Here is a 15704-nt window from a genome sequence, read left to right as displayed (position 1 = left end):
TTTCTTTTTTTTCTTTTCTTTTCTTTTTTTTTTTGATTCACATTCTGAATCCAACAACAAGAGAAAAGGTACTTCTTGCAAACTAGAAATGCACACAACTGTGATCACATCAAAGCCAAAGAGAGTAAAGAAAATTGTTCTGTATAAATCTGTAACATTAAGAAATAATCCCAAGAACTTCCTAAGGAAGGTTAATAAAAGACCAGTAGTTTTGATCATCATTTATCTTTTAAAAAACACTTTGAGGGGCACCTGGGTGGCTCAATCAGTTGAGTGTCTGACTTCGGCTCAGGTCACGATCTCACGGTTCATGGGTTCAAGCCCCAAGTCAGGCTCTTTGCTGGCAGCTCAGAGCCTGGAGCCTGCTTCAGATTCTGTGTCTCTCTCTTTCTCTGCCCCTCCCCTGCTCGTGCTCTCTCTATCTCTCTCAAAAATAAATTTCAAAAAACATTTTAAAATTCTTAAAAAATACTTTGTACTCAGTTTAATAACATACAGTCATGATCTTAATGCTATGTCTAATAACTATGACTGATGCCCAAGCTGATAACTGGACAAGTGAGCTACCTAGCAAACTAGATTTGCCCAGGGGCACCTGGGTGGCTCTGTTGGCTAAACATCTGAATTTGGCTGAATTTGGCTTTCACGGGTTCATGAGTTCTTGTCCCATATCAGGCTCTCTGCTCTCAGCATAGAACCCACTTCGGATCCTCTGTCCTCCTCTCTCCCTGCCCCTCTCCCCACCTTGCTCACTCTCTGTCTCTCTCAAAATAAATAAATAAACTGAAAAAAAAAAAAAAAAGCTAGATTTGCCTGAACAGTTTTTCCTGAGTAAGAAGGTTTCAAGAAATAACTGTATCTCACACCATAGGGAAATAATACTCAACCAGATTTTGGCCCCATGTATTTTAAGCCATCTTTCCTGATGCCATGGCTCTTCTTAACTAGGATGCTCTTAGGGTGCCTGAGTGGCTCAGTTGCTTAAGTGTCCGACTTCAGCTTAGGTCACGATCTCATGGTTCATGAGTTCAAGCCCCACGTAGGCCTCTGGGCTGACAGCTCAGAGCCTGGACCCCCCTTCAGATTCTGTCTCCCTCTGTTTGACCCTCCACTGCTTGCACTCTGTCCCTTGCATTGTCTCAAAAATAAATAAACATTAAAAAAAATTTTTTTTAAACATTAGGATGCTCTTGTGTGGAGATTTCCTCTTGACAAAAGGAGCCCCAGAGTGGGTACAAGCCAGGGCTGACTATGGCTGTCCCAGGGCCAGGATGAGGGCCTCTCAGGAACCCCTGCCTCCCAACAGCCGACCACACCTGGCCAACTCTTTGGGGGAAGATCCAAAAGCATTCCCTACACTCTCCCCAAATCTGTCCCTTGGCTTTGGGGTCCCATAAGTAGTGACGACCTTTAATAGAAAAAGAAAAAGGAAGAAAGGGAAATTTTCTGGGGCATTGACCTACATAATTTTCTCAGTGGTCAAACATTACTTTTCACAATCTATTCTATGTTGATCATTTACCTATTTTTTCCAACATAAAGGAGTGATATTTGAAATGTTACCTATAGTAACTTTCTATTGCTATGTAAAAAATCACCACAAACTTAGTGGCTTAAAGTAACACAATTTTATTATTTCACAGTTTCTGTAGGCTAGGACTGGCACATTTTAACTGGGTCCTTTGCTCTGGGTTTAGACTAAATGTTTGTGCCCCCCCCCCCCACAAATTCAGATGCTGAAGCCCTAATCATTTATGTTCCAGGAACTTTGGGAAGTAATTAGCCTTAGATGAAGTCATGAGGGTGAGCCCCATGATGAGAAGAGTGTCTTATGAGAAAATGAAGAGACCAGATCACTCGATCTCCACTATGTGAGCACACAGCAAGAACACAGCCATCTGCAGAGCAGGAAGAGGGCCCTCACCAGATGCAGAATCTGCCAGCATGCTGACCTTGGACTTCCAAGATCTCAGACAGTGAAAAATACATGTCCGTTGCTTAAGCTGCTCAGTCTATGCTATTTTTGTTATAGCAGCCAGAGCAGACTAAGACAGTCTCACAAGGCTGAAATCAACTTGGAAGCCAGGTACATCTTCACTTGCGGGCTCAGTGAGGGAAAGAACCGCTTCCAAGCAGCTTCAAGTTATGGGCAGAACTTGTTTCCTTGGGTCTATGTGACTGAGGTCACCATTTTCTTGTTAGCTGTCAGCTGGGGACCACTCTCAGCTACTAGAGGGTGCTCTCAAGCCCTTGCCACATGGCCCTCCCCAGAGGCCCCCTCACACTTCAAATCAATCTCTTCAGAAGGCACTCAGTCACTTTTAAGGGCTCATCTGATTAGGTCAGGCCCACTTTCAAAATCAACTGATTTGGAACCTTAATTATATCTGAGAAACTTCTTCATTTATGTCACATAACATAACCTAATCATTGTGCTCACAGTACCATCCACACTTGAGGAAGGAGAATTGCATAGGGTGTATATACCAGGAGTCCGAAATGGGGGGCCATCTCAGAATTCTATTGGCCTGGTTTCTCCGGGGAACACTGACTAACATACACAGTTATTCTGTGAGTTATATTTCAGGCTCCACTGGAGGTCTCTCCAAACCCAACGGGCCCTTTATTTTACACACTTTCATGCAAGAGGCAAAAATGGTAACCCCTGAAGGATTTTTTAATGTTCCTGACAGCCTAAAGGATCCCAGCAAAGTTTTATTCCATGTAACCTTGAGTCTGTACTTGGTTTGCTTTCCACAGAATCCAATGACTCTCTGGTCCCTTTGATGCTTTTTTTCTGCAGGTGCAATTTGTGTTCTCTTAGCCTGATGATATAGGAAGTGGGAGACAATAAAGAAAACAGGGAGTGCTCTTGTTGAAGGGGGTACCATAATCAGTATCAGATATTGTCAGCTGCATATAATTGAAAACCTAACAAAAAGGAGCTTAAAAAAAAATAAAGATAGTGTTACTTCACATAACAGAGATGTAGGTGGGGTGAGAGGGAGAGAAAGAGAGAGAATAGAGAAGGGAAAGAAGAAAGAGAAGAGAGAGACTCCAGGGTTGATTCAGTTGCTCATCAAGCACGTGCCCTCTTTCTTTCCTTCTTCTACTCCTTCTTTCCTACTTTCTACTTTCTACTGACATCCTGGGGGTATTGCCTTGGGATGACTGCCTTCCTAGTTGCAAAGAGGCTGCCATAGCCCCAGGCATCACACAGAGATGACATCAACAACATCTAGAAGCACAAAGGTACTATTCCTTCTCAGTTGCCTCTTTTTACATTACAAAAGAGAGCATGAGGAGACCTACGTTATGCTACAAAATACAATGAAAAACACCAATACTTCACAAACTCTTCCAAAGAAAAGAGGAGGAAACACTTCCAAACTTTTTTCATGGGGTGAGATTACCTAATCACCCTAATACCAAGACAAAGATATTATAAGAAAACTTAGACCAATATCCTCTATGAAGATAGACAGAAAAATCATCAACAACATATTAAGAAACCCAATCCAGCAACATTTAAAAAGGATTATGACCAAATGGGATTTATCCCAAGAATGCAAAGCTGGCTGATATGAAAATCACTTTATAAGGGGAAAACAGCCTTAGACAATTGGTAAACAAATAGATATGGCTGTGTTACAATAACACTTTATTTACACACTTCTGGGTATACACCCAAAGAAATTGAAAGCTGCAACTCAAACAGATATTTGTACATCCATGTTCAGAGCAGCATTATTCACAATAGGCAAGAGACAGAAACATCCCACATGTCCATCAACTGATGAATCGATAACAAAATATGTTATATACATACAGGGGAATATTACTCAGCCACAAAAAAGAAGGAAATCCTGTCACATGCTACAAACTGCATAAACCTTAAGGACATTATGCTAACTGTAATAAGCAAGTCACAAAAGGACAAATACTACATGAGCCCACCCCTAGGAGGTAGCTAAAGGAGTCAAGCTCTTAGAAACAAAAAGTAGAATTGTAGTTCCCAGGGGGAGAGGGGAGAAGGAAAAGGGGAGGTGTCATTCAATGGGTGTAGAGTTTCGGTTTCACAAGAGGAAAGAGTTCTACAGATCTGTTGTACGATGACGTGAATACTGAACTGCACATCTGAAAATGGTTAAGATGATTAAGTTTTATGTTATGTGTTTTTCTCACAATAAAAAAAAAAAAAGCAGTGATGCAAGTTGAATAAGTTCTGGAGACCTAATGTACAATGCCGTGGCTATAGTTAACAATATTATATTGTGCATCCAAAATTTGCTAAGAGGGCAGATCTTAAGTGTCCTCGCCACAAAGGGAAAAAAAGACATGGTAAATATGTGAGGTGATGGATATGTTAATTAGCTCAATTGTGGTGATTATTTCATAACGCACAGATGTGACAAAGCATCCAGTTGTACACCTTAAACATATGCAACGCTTAAGTCTCAATTAAACCTCAGCAAAGAAGAGAAGGAGCAATGAAATGCCGATTCACACCACATCACGGATGAACCTCAGAAACATGACGCCAAGTTAAATAAACCAGACACAAAAGGACACACAGTGTATGACTGCACTGCTATGAAATATCTCAAATAGGCAAATTATAGAGACAAAAGGTACATTAGACACTACCAGGGGCAGGGGTGGGAGGGGAGTTACTGTTTCACAGATACAGAGCTTCCGTTTGGGGTGATGAAGTTTTGGAAACAGGCCGTGGTGATGGTTGCACAGCACTATACTCAATGCCACTAAATTGTACACTTAAAAATGGTTACAAGGACACGTGGGTGGCCCAGTGGGTTCAGCATCCAATTCTCGGTCTCAGCTCAGGTCATGATCTCACGGTTGGTGGGTTCGAGCTCCACATTGGGTTCTGTGCTGACACCACAGAGCCTGCTTGGCATTCTCTGTCTCCCTCTCTCTCTGCCCCTCAACCCCGCCTCTTAAATAAATAAATACACATTAAAAAAATGATTAACTGGGGCGCCTGGGTGGCTCAGTCGGTTAAGCGTCCGACTTCAGCTCAGGTCACGAACCACAATTTTTTTAAGTTTGTATTTAGAAAAAAACAAACTTCAGTTCCAAAAATAGGGACTGGCAGTTCGCTGGCCCCTGATCTAGAGTCTCTATAACACTGAGGGGACTGTCGGTATATCTTTTTGCTCCAGAACTACCCCAGTGTAGGAGATATAAGGTGATACGTACTTGCCATGAACTCTGACGTCCTGTGTCCTTTCCTTACGAGGACGCACGTATACACGTCTGGAACGTGGAGGAAGGTGTCCTTCTATTAGGTTATGTGGCTTTAAAAAGCCTCCACACCCTGTCGCGGAGGCTGTACTGTGTCCCTGGAAGAGAAAACACAGAGGGACTGTCTGGGCAGAGTGCTCAGACCAGCTGTTCAGGACACCCGGGCACGGCTCACCCCAGCACTGTCACGCATGCACTTGTGCTCACGACCTCAGTTGGATCTGCCGGTTCGAATTTGCTGGCTCGATGACACCCTGCTTGGGAAAGCATGTCGCTTACAAACGGGACCAAGTGAGGGGGGCATTGCGCGTTTGGCGGATGGCTGCCGCCGTCCTTAGGCGTATTTTCAACCAGAAGCAGAAACAGCCTGGTAGGAGCAGACATGAAACGCGAGGCCTGAAGTCATAATTCAACGTAGAACAACCTGCGGGCCGGCGCAGGTTTATTAGACGGCTAATAAAAATAAATCATGGATGTGTTTTTAAAATGACTCCCCATGTGTTGTGGTTATTTCTCAGGCATACTGTAAATTACCTGTGAAGTGCTACTTCCTACAGGGATTTGTTTTTCTCTCTCTCTCTCTCCAATACAAAGGGGTTATAAGGCTAAAGAATGCAGACATGCATCACGTCTGCAGAAATCATAAAAAAAGATCAAATGTAATATTTTCTTTCAACATGGATGACTGCTTTGAGATTTTCCATTCAAGCAGCCTTGAACACAGCGTCCAGCGTTTGCCAATTACTCCTGACAAATACCATTTGGGCCTGAGTGATGTTGTAAGTGAAATAAAACAGTGGGAGGGAAAGACCAGAACATGATAAAAGGCATTTTTTTTTTTTTTTTGGTCTGCTGAGAACTTACTGTAAGTTATACATTCACGAGGGAAGGCCTTGCTTCCTGCCAGTGATAGACCCCATGTGATTTTGAGTTCTAAGGTGACTTTTGTTTGACAGTAAGAGGAAGGGAAGACAAAACTCAGTTTTCATGTCCCTTAAAAGGGAGTCGGCTCTGTTTTCCTCCTACACAAAGGAAAAACTGTATATAAACAAAAGAAGGGACACCAGGCGCTGTTCCTCATCATTCCACACAAATATAAGCTCATGTGTGAGAATAATGCCGTGAAATCAGCTGTCGGCACGTCGCCTGGCACCATCTGCGAGCTGGAGCATGTCAGGACCCATCGCAGGTAACCAAAGCCACGAGACAGGAAAGGCACAGCCGGGGTCCAGAGTGCGGTCGTCTGTCCCCCCCACACACACACACACACACCAGGAACCCCCGGATGGCCCACTTCCTCATTCTTTGAGATTCCAACCAAACTCAGCCCTACTCTTGATCACAGTGCTGCAGAGAATCGGGGAGCGGCCCACAGAAGTGACCGGAAAGAAGCTGCGTGGGGATGAAGCCCATGTGGCGTCAAGAGGACCAGAGCCGTGTGCAGCGCAGTCTGCCCTCTTGGGCAAGGAAGGGACTTCGCCTCGTGACCCACTGAGCTGGGCTTTCTTCATCCTTCAGACAGAGAATACGGCATGGCAAGGATAGAATCAGTCCATGCATGGCACCCATCTGGTCCCGCGCTGGCCCCTAGAAGCTAGGCAGACCCCGGAAATAGGTAAACCAGGTAAACACACGGCCAGGCTAAAAGTCCCCGGACTCTCCCGGTCAAGGCCCACCGGTGTTACCCGTGTTAATGCCTCTGCAGTGGCTTGGTGATTTCGTAACAACACTGCTGCATTAGTATCTACTTTTTCCCTGTGAATGTGAACCTCAGAAACGTGTGTCAGGGAGACTGGGGTTCCATGGCCAACTGCCCAGCAGCTCCCCAGCATGGGGGGCAGGTGAGAAACTGGCAGCCTCTGTCGGGCTACTCACCTGGCACTGCGGGGGCAACTGCGAACAACCATGCCCCACAGTAAAAGGGGCAAAACCATGATCATTGCTGCGATAAGCTGGCCTTATGAGTCCTTGTGAGTCCTGCCCGAAGAGTCCGCAGCCCCGCCCCACTCTCTGTAGATGAGCCAGCTCCCAGGGCACCTCGCATCAAGGACCAGCATCCCCCATCTGTGCTAAACGGGTTGCTGATGGTCAGACTGGCCCAGGAGACTGGGAAGGCTCGACCAGACACAATCCCCAGGGCTAGCCGTACTCCTGAGTTACCGCTTTCCTAACTTTTGCAGACACACGCATCCTGTTACAGTGCAGACTCTGATGTGGAAGGTCCAGGGTGGGGCCTGAGACTCTGCATTTCCTTCTTCTTTCTTTCTTTCTTTCTTTCAATAGAATTTGTTGTCAAGTTAACTAGCATACAGCATATACATTGTGCTCTTGACTTCAGGAATAGATTCCCATGACTCATCGCTCACATACAACACCCAGTGCTCATCCCAACAAGTGCCCTCCTCAATGCCCACCACCCATTTTTCTCTCCCCCTCCACCCCTCCCCCATCAGCCCTCAGTTTGTTGAGACTCTGCATTTCTAACAAACCCCCAATACTGGTGGTCTGCGTATCAGCCTTTGAGGAGCAGGGTTCTAGGTGACCCCAATAAAAGATGCCGACAGCACTTAGCTTCCTGAGGGATGGTTTCTGGTGGCAGTGGCCTCCGCTATAGACCCCTGCCACTAGCAAAACATAAAAGAAAGAGGGTGGGCTCTAACAGTTGTCCACTGCCAGGACTCGGGCCTACTGGTACCAGAGACGCTGCCTTCTGAATAAAGAAACAGGAGATTTCATCTTTCACCCAATCTCTGCTGACGTTTGTGTCCACGTGAGCCATGATTCCCAACCTCGGCTGTGCTGCGGCTACCTGCTCTGAGTCTTGACCCACAACGGTCAGAAAGAGCTGGTTACCCCAACGTGAGTACTCTGGACCAAGATCTCTTTCCCAGACGGACAGCTGCCACCAGCAAGGCGACTCCAATCAGATAAAACGGTCATCTGCAGCTTTCTCTTGTCTCTCAATTAAGGGGGGAAAAAATCCAATATGGTAGTAAGGGGCCTTGTCCAGGCCTTGCCAGCACACTTTAGATGAAATGCCAAGGAGAAAACAAGCATCCAGTCAGGGCAAATCCAGAATGTGTATCAATAGTGAGAGGTGTAAAAGGAGAAGGGCAATCAAAAGGAAAGAGGTGTGATAGGACCTCCCTGATCTGCAAGGTGAGTTAGTCTTGATCTAAGGACAGATGAATGCAGAAAGTCAGGCGGACCAAAGAAGTCATTTCAGGTGAGGCTGCCTGCGTGGCCACTCTGGGATGCTGTGCTAGGTCACTCAGTTCACATCGCCCGCGGTCTGATCCGGAAGCTGTCAGCCGCCTGTGGACAGGGAAGCCCAAGGACATGCTGATGTTTCCACTCTACCTTGAAGCTCTGTCTTCAGATCAAACGCACGCCTCTAACAACAGATGGGCCAGCTCTCCCATCAGTCAGAAGAAACAGCTCCTCTCTAGCTCTCCACAAAATTAGCCCCATTTTCTAATTCCAGAAACATCTGGCAGAAGTGGAGTCACAGGAATACACCCTTTTCTTTGTGTGGGTGGTCAGTTTAAACTCCTTAAAAGCTCCCTGTCCTCTGTTTGCCTGTGTGTCAGTCAGGACCTGAGTCTACCTGCTATCGATGATGTTAGAGATGAAAACCTGCTATCTGCTGTGAGAAACTGTTTCTTTCTCAAAAGAAAGTGCTAAATATCAGCATTTATTTATGGCTTGTCTGAACGCAGGGACAGGGCAGTTTCTGCGTCTTATCAGACCCCTCCCCCATCCCATCCCCTTCCTCTGAGCACAACACACCTGGCTAGGCCCCCTATCTGGCAGCTGTCACCTTGAACTAATGTTTATCTGCCTGTGTTTCTCACCCAAGGAGATCCAACACCCCACAGAGCATAGGAACCTCTGCATTTCATCCCAGTAGCAACACACAGAGTTGTTTTTGCCTTGTCTGGATCCTACTAACATCTGAAAGAAAAAAAAAAAAAGATACTCTGCTGCCTCAATTCGACAGAGCCTCCGTGACTGGGAGTCAGCATCCCCAGCCTGGCGGTCTTCTGGTGCCACCTAGTGTACGAAAATGGAAGTGTCTCAAGCTCAGAGCAAAGTCCCACAAAGATTCACAGATCCAGTGTGTATTTTTCAGGCTTCAGTCCAAACACTTGGGACTCTTACAGGTGTGACTTCTTTTTTAAAAGTGTTTCAAGAAAATAACTAAAATGCTCTGAACACCTGTTGTGATCTGGCCACTCACACTTAAGCACACTCACTGAACCAAATGTTAAAGCATTTGAGCTTTGGATGAATCTGCTCTCAATATGGATTGGCACCATTTAAAAGGTTATTTCAGCAGCATAAATGTGTGTAGTCATATAGCAATGGGCACTCTGTCTCCTGCCTCCCAAACTATTGTCATTGGAGGCATTAAAGCAATACCAGAGTATTCCAGCTAGGACAAGTTAAAGCAGCTTGTTCCTCCAGTGCAGAGGCTCAGAAAGGGAACTATGGCATATATTAGAGTCACCTGGGAGCTTTCAGTTCCCCAATATGTTGGCACATCTAAGACCAATTAAATCAGAGCCTCCAGGTGGGACCCGGGCTCAGCAGTTTTTAAAGCTCTGCCATGTGCAAGAGAGGTAATATCAGTCAGCAAGATGGAGAACCAGGGGATCCCAATCTCATCTCGCCCACAGAAACAACAAAAACTGTAAATAAACAATGACAGACCAATGAAAATAACTCAGGGAAAGCTCTGGACTACAACAAAAAAGCAGCAAAACTCCTGCAGAGCTTAAAACCCAAGGGTGGTCACATAGAACAGCACAGGAAGCATTTTGCCCACATCTCCCCCTCCTCAGGTCAAGAGCAGCTTGGTGCACGGGGATCCACTCAGAGGAAGCTCCTCACGGGGTAAATGAAAGCAGAAGAACCCCAGCAAGCCACACCACTGTGGATGTTTGCAGCCTTTACTACCATGGCCTCCCACGGTCTACACCATTGCTGATCCCAGCTCATGGAGCTGTCCAGCCTCCCCACCACCAAGGCCCTCCTCACAGCTGGGGCTGTCGGTGCAGTAACATGTGGGGTCCTGCCACTGCTGTGTCCAGCTCTTTGGGATCGAGACTTTGCCCCACCACCTACAAGATGGGTGCTACTACTGCCCTGAGCCCTGCCCTCAGCTCAGGTCGCAACTTTGTCCCATTACAGGGGCTGCTGTGAGCCCCACCCCCAGGTCCCAGGTCAAGGCTGGGAACCTTCATTGCTTAGGCTGTGTGGCCACTGCTCTGACCCCCACCCTTCAGGTCCCAGGCGGCTGCTCTGAATCATTATTGCCAGGTCACACTACCTCTGCTCTGATCCCTGTCCCTGGGTTCCAGGTCAAAGCCCTGAACTGTCATTGGCAGGGGCACTGCTATGCCCTGAGTCCTGACATGCTCCCTGGATCCTAACATGTGGCTTTCAGAGGCCATCACTAGGGATGCGCTTCTGTTTTCCTGCAACCTTCCCTGAGGCCAAAGTTGGGACTTTGACCCACCACCATCCACAGGCTGTACTGCTACTGGCCTCTGCCCCCTGCCCTCCTGGGCCCAAGCTACCGCTGTACCTGCCATCCCAGGGCCTGTGCCACTGCTGCGTCACCCACCTGGCCAGAATCATTGCAAGACCCAGAGACCCAGACCCTGGTTTCACAGAGTTCCACGTACACCCACCTTAGACATCAGCGTCACTGCCACGGGCAAATGCATCTGTGCCTCAAGACCCAGGAACAGTGGTAGCTCCACATGGCTCTGATCCCAGGACTCTGAGTGCCAGCATGCCAGACTATATGCCAAGAGGGATCCTCCCTCTGCTAGAACTTTCTCCCATGGGCAAAAATAGAACAGAAGATCCTAGCAATCTTCACCTCTGAATATCCCAAAAGCCTTAGTTACCACTGTCATCCAGTCTTGGCCACAGAAGACCCCCCCACAAGTCTGCGCCTACACTGACCTCAAGCTGATGAAGTTGCGTGGATACTACGCTGCTGTGCCTTCCAAGAACCAAAGATGCTACGTCCCACCCAGCTGGCACCCTTGCAGCCACCTTTTGGTGAAAGTTTTGCCCCACCAAAGCCAATTCAAATGGCTGGAAGAGGTGAATGCACTCCCAAATGTGTAAACATCTACACAAAGTCATCAGAAGCATGAAAAAGCAAACATGACACCATGAAACAAACATGATTTTCCAGTAACCAGTTCCAAAGAAATGCATATCTGTGAGTTACCTGAAAAAGAATTTACAATAATCATTTTCAGGAAGCTCTATGAGCTTCAAGAGAATACAGACAATTTAATGAACTCAGGAAAACAACACATGAACAAAATGAGAAGTTCAACAGAGATATAAATCATTGAAAAAAAGAACCTAACAGAGACTCTGAGTTGAAAGAATACAGTGAATGAAATAAAAAATGCAATAGAAATCTTCAACATTAGACTCAATCAGGCAGAAAAAAAGAATCTGGAAACTTGAGGACAGATCAAATTGAAATTACGTAGTCAGAGGAGAAAAAAGAAATTGGAATGAAAAAAAAGTGAGGAAAACCTATGTGAATTATGGAATACATCCAATGAAATAATATCTGCACTATGGGTGACCCAGAAGGAGAAGAGACAGAGAAAGGGACAGAAAATTTACCTAAAGAATGGCTGAACACCCCAAATCTGGGGAAAGTTTGGCCATCCAAGTACATCAAGCTCAAAGGTCCCCAAATAGATACAACCCAAAGAGATCTTCACCAAGACACAAAATCAAAGACAAAAAGAGAATTTTGAAAACAGCAAGAGACAAAAGATTAATCACATACACATACAAGGGAATCTCAATAAGTCTATCAGCAGATTTATCAGCAGAAGCCTTGCAGGCCAGGAGAGGAGATAATATATTCAAAGTGCTCAAGGAAAAAAAACTGTCAACCAAAAATATTTTACCCAGCAAAGTTATCCTTGAGCAATGAAGGAGAAATAAAAACTTTCCCAAACAAACAAAAGTTGAGGGACTTTATCACCACCATACCTGCTAAACAAGAAATGCTAAAAGGAGTTTTGAGGCTGAAACAAAAAGACACTAATTAGTAACATGAAAACAGATGAAAATATAAATTCACTAGTAAAGGAAAACATATCATCAAATTCAAAATACTCTAATACTGCAAAGGTTGTATGTAAATCACTTTGAACTCCAGCATACAGGTTAAGAAACAAAAATGATATGGGGCACCTGGGTGGCTCAGTCAGTTAAGCGTCCGACTTCAGCTCAGGTCATGATCTCAGAGTATGTGAGTTTGAGCCCCGTGTCAGGCTCTGTGCTGACAGCTCAGAGCCTGGAGCCTGCTTCAGTATCTGTGTCTCCCTCTCTCTCTGCCCCTCTCCTGCTCATGCTCTGTCTCTCTCTGTCTCAAAAATAAATAAAAACATTAAAAAGAATTAAAAGAAAAAAAATGATTAAAAAAAAAAAAACTATAGAGGGGCACCTGGGTGGCTCACTTGGTTGAGCGCCCAACTTCGGCTCAGGTCATGATCTCACAGTTCATGGGTTCAAGCCCCATGTCGGGCTCTGTGCTGACAGCTCAGAGCCTGGAGCCTGCTTCAGATTCTGTGTCTCCTTCTCTCTCTGCCTCTCCCTTACTCACTCTCTCTCTCTCTCTCCCTCTCTCTCAAGAATAAATAAACATTAAAAAAATTTAAAAAACCTATAGAAGCAATATTTTGTTAATGGATAGACAATATAAAAAGGGTAAATTGGTACACGAACAACATAAACTGTGAGTACAAGCAAGTAAATGTGTATAACATTTTTATGCAATTGAAGTTGTCAGTTCAAAATAGTTATAATTATAAGGTGTATTATGAAAGCTTCATGATTACCATAAAGCAAAAAAATCTATAATAGATACATGAATAAAAAAGAGAATGGAATCAAAGCATACCACTGTAAAAAAAATCATCAGCTCACAAAGAAACACAGCAAGAGAGGAAGAATGGAACAAAGTAACCACAAAACAATAGAAAGCAATTAACAAAATGGTGATAGTCTTTACCTATCAGTAATCACTCCAAATGTAAATGGTTTAAATTCTATAATTAAAGGCAAAGAATGAATAGACAAAAAATGGATTAAAAAAACAAAACCCAACTAAATGCTGTTCACAAGAAACTCATTTGTTCACAAGAAACTCACTTGCAGGCTTAAAGTAAATGGTGGAAAAAGATATTCTGTGCAAATGAAAATCAGAAGACAGTAGGGATAGCTATACTTACATCAGATAAAACAGACTTTAAGTCAAAAACTGTAACAGAGACAAGGAAAATCATTATATAATGCTAAAGGGGTCGATTCACCAAAAGGATATAATTACTGTAAACATCTATGTACTCAATATTGGAAAACTTAAATATATTAAATAATTATTAATAGATCTGAAAGCAAAAATAGACAGCAATGTAGTAATAGTAGGGAAATTCAATACCTTACTTTTAACAGTGGGTAGATCATCCAAAGAAAAAAAATCAGTAAGAAAATAACAGACTGGAATGACACTTTAAACCAAATACCTAATAGACATATATAGAACATGCCATCCAACTGCAGCAGAAAACAAATTCTTCTCAAGCACAAATAAAACATTGTCCACAATAAATCATATTTTAGGTCACAAAATAAGGATTAAGAAATTTAATAACATTGAAATCATATGAAATATCTTTTCCAACTGCAATGGTTTGAGACTGGAAATCAGTAACAAGAAGAAACCTGGAAAGTTTACAAATATGTGAAATTTCAACAACACACTTCTTAACAACCAATGGGTGAAAGAAATCAAAAAATATCTAGAGGCAAACATAAATGGAATCACAACACACCAAAACTTATGGGATGCATCCAACCCATAGACAACCTATCATTACACCTCAGGGAACCAGAAAAAGAAAAACAAATTAAGCCCAAAGTTAGCAGAAGGAAGGAAATAATAAAGATTAGAACAGAAATAGATGACATGAGAACTAGAGAAACAATAGAAAATATCAACAAAACTAAGGGTTGGCTTTTTGAAAAGATAAACAATTGACATTTAGGTAGACTAAGAAAAAAAAGAGAGACCTCAATAAAATTGTAAGTGAAAGAAAGACGTTATAACTGATACAACAGAAATTCTAAAGATCATAAGAGAAACTGTGATCAATTATATGCCAACACATTACATAATTTATAAGAAATTGATAAATTCCTAGAAACGCACAACTTACCAAGACTGAATCATGAAGTCATAGAAAATTTGAACAGACCCATAACAAGCAAGGAGATTGAATTAGTAATCAAAAATCTCCCAACAAATAAAAGCCCAGGACCAGATGGCTTCACAGGTGAATTCTACCAAAATTTAATGAAAAATTAATACCAATCCGTTTCAAACTCTTCTAGAAAATTACAGAGGAAGGAACACTTCCAAACTCATTCTATGAAGCCAGCATGACTGTGATACTGAAGGATACCACAAGCAAAGAAAATTAAAGGCCAATATCCCTGATGAATGCAAAAATCCTCAACAAAACACTAGCAAATCAAATGCAAGAACACATTAAAATGATCACAGGGATTAAAATGATCAAGAGGGATTCATCCATGGGATGCAAAGATGGTTGAACATAAGCAAATCAATAAATGTGATACACCACATGAATAGAATGAAGGATAACAATCATATGATCATTTTAAAAGATGCAGAAAAAGCATCTGACAAAATTCAACATCGTTTCATAAAGAAAAAAAATCTCTCAACAAATTAAGTATAGAGGAAGTGTTCCTCAGCATAATAGAAGTCATATATGACGAGCCCACAGCTATATTGTATACAGTGATGAAAAGTTAAAAATCTTTTCCTCTAAGATCAGGAATAGACAGGGATGCTTACTCTCACCATTTCCATTTAACATAGTACTGGAAGTCCCAGCCATAGCATTTAGGCAAGAAAAAGAAGTAAAGGCATGAAATCAGAAAGGAAGATGTAAAATTATCTGTTTGCAGATGACATGAGCTTATACATAGAAAACCCTAAAGACTCCACCAAAAATCTGTTAGGATGAATAAATAAGTTCAGTAAAGAAGCAGAATATAAAATCAACGTACAGAAATCCATTGTATTTCTATACATTAACAACAAACTATCTGAAAGATGAATTTAAAAAGCAATCCCACTTATAACAGCATCAAAAACAATAAAATACATAGGAATAAATTTAACCAAGGAGATGAAGGACCTGTATACTTAGAACTCTAAGACACTGATGAAAGATATTAAAGAAGATACAAATAAATAAAAAGATATCCCATGTTCATGGATTAGAAGACTTAATACTGTGAAGATGTTCATACTACCCAAATTATCTACAGATTCAATGCAATACTTATCAAAA

At 43.1% G+C, this 15704-nt stretch overlaps 1 protein-coding gene across 2 annotated transcripts in view; it reads right to left on the bottom strand.

The window, feature by feature from the left end:
- The window catches only part of SETD4 (SET domain containing 4), a 70966-nt gene that overhangs the window by 19963 nt on the left and 35299 nt on the right, over positions 1-15704 (bottom strand). For both annotated transcript variants that reach the window (XR_008422417.1, XR_008422418.1), the window contains exon 13: positions 5221-5363. The gene's annotated coding sequence lies outside the window, so the exon portion shown is untranslated. The remainder of the gene's footprint in view (positions 1-5220; positions 5364-15704) is intronic.

Source organism: Panthera pardus, unplaced genomic scaffold (assembly GCF_024362965.1).
Source record: "Panthera pardus isolate Hobbes unplaced genomic scaffold, ASM2436296v1 HiC_scaffold_16, whole genome shotgun sequence".
In the NCBI taxonomy this organism is placed as follows: Eukaryota; Metazoa; Chordata; class Mammalia; order Carnivora; family Felidae; genus Panthera; species Panthera pardus.
The sequence above is the reverse complement of the archived record's forward strand: the minus strand, read 5'-3'. Positions and strand labels throughout refer to the sequence as shown.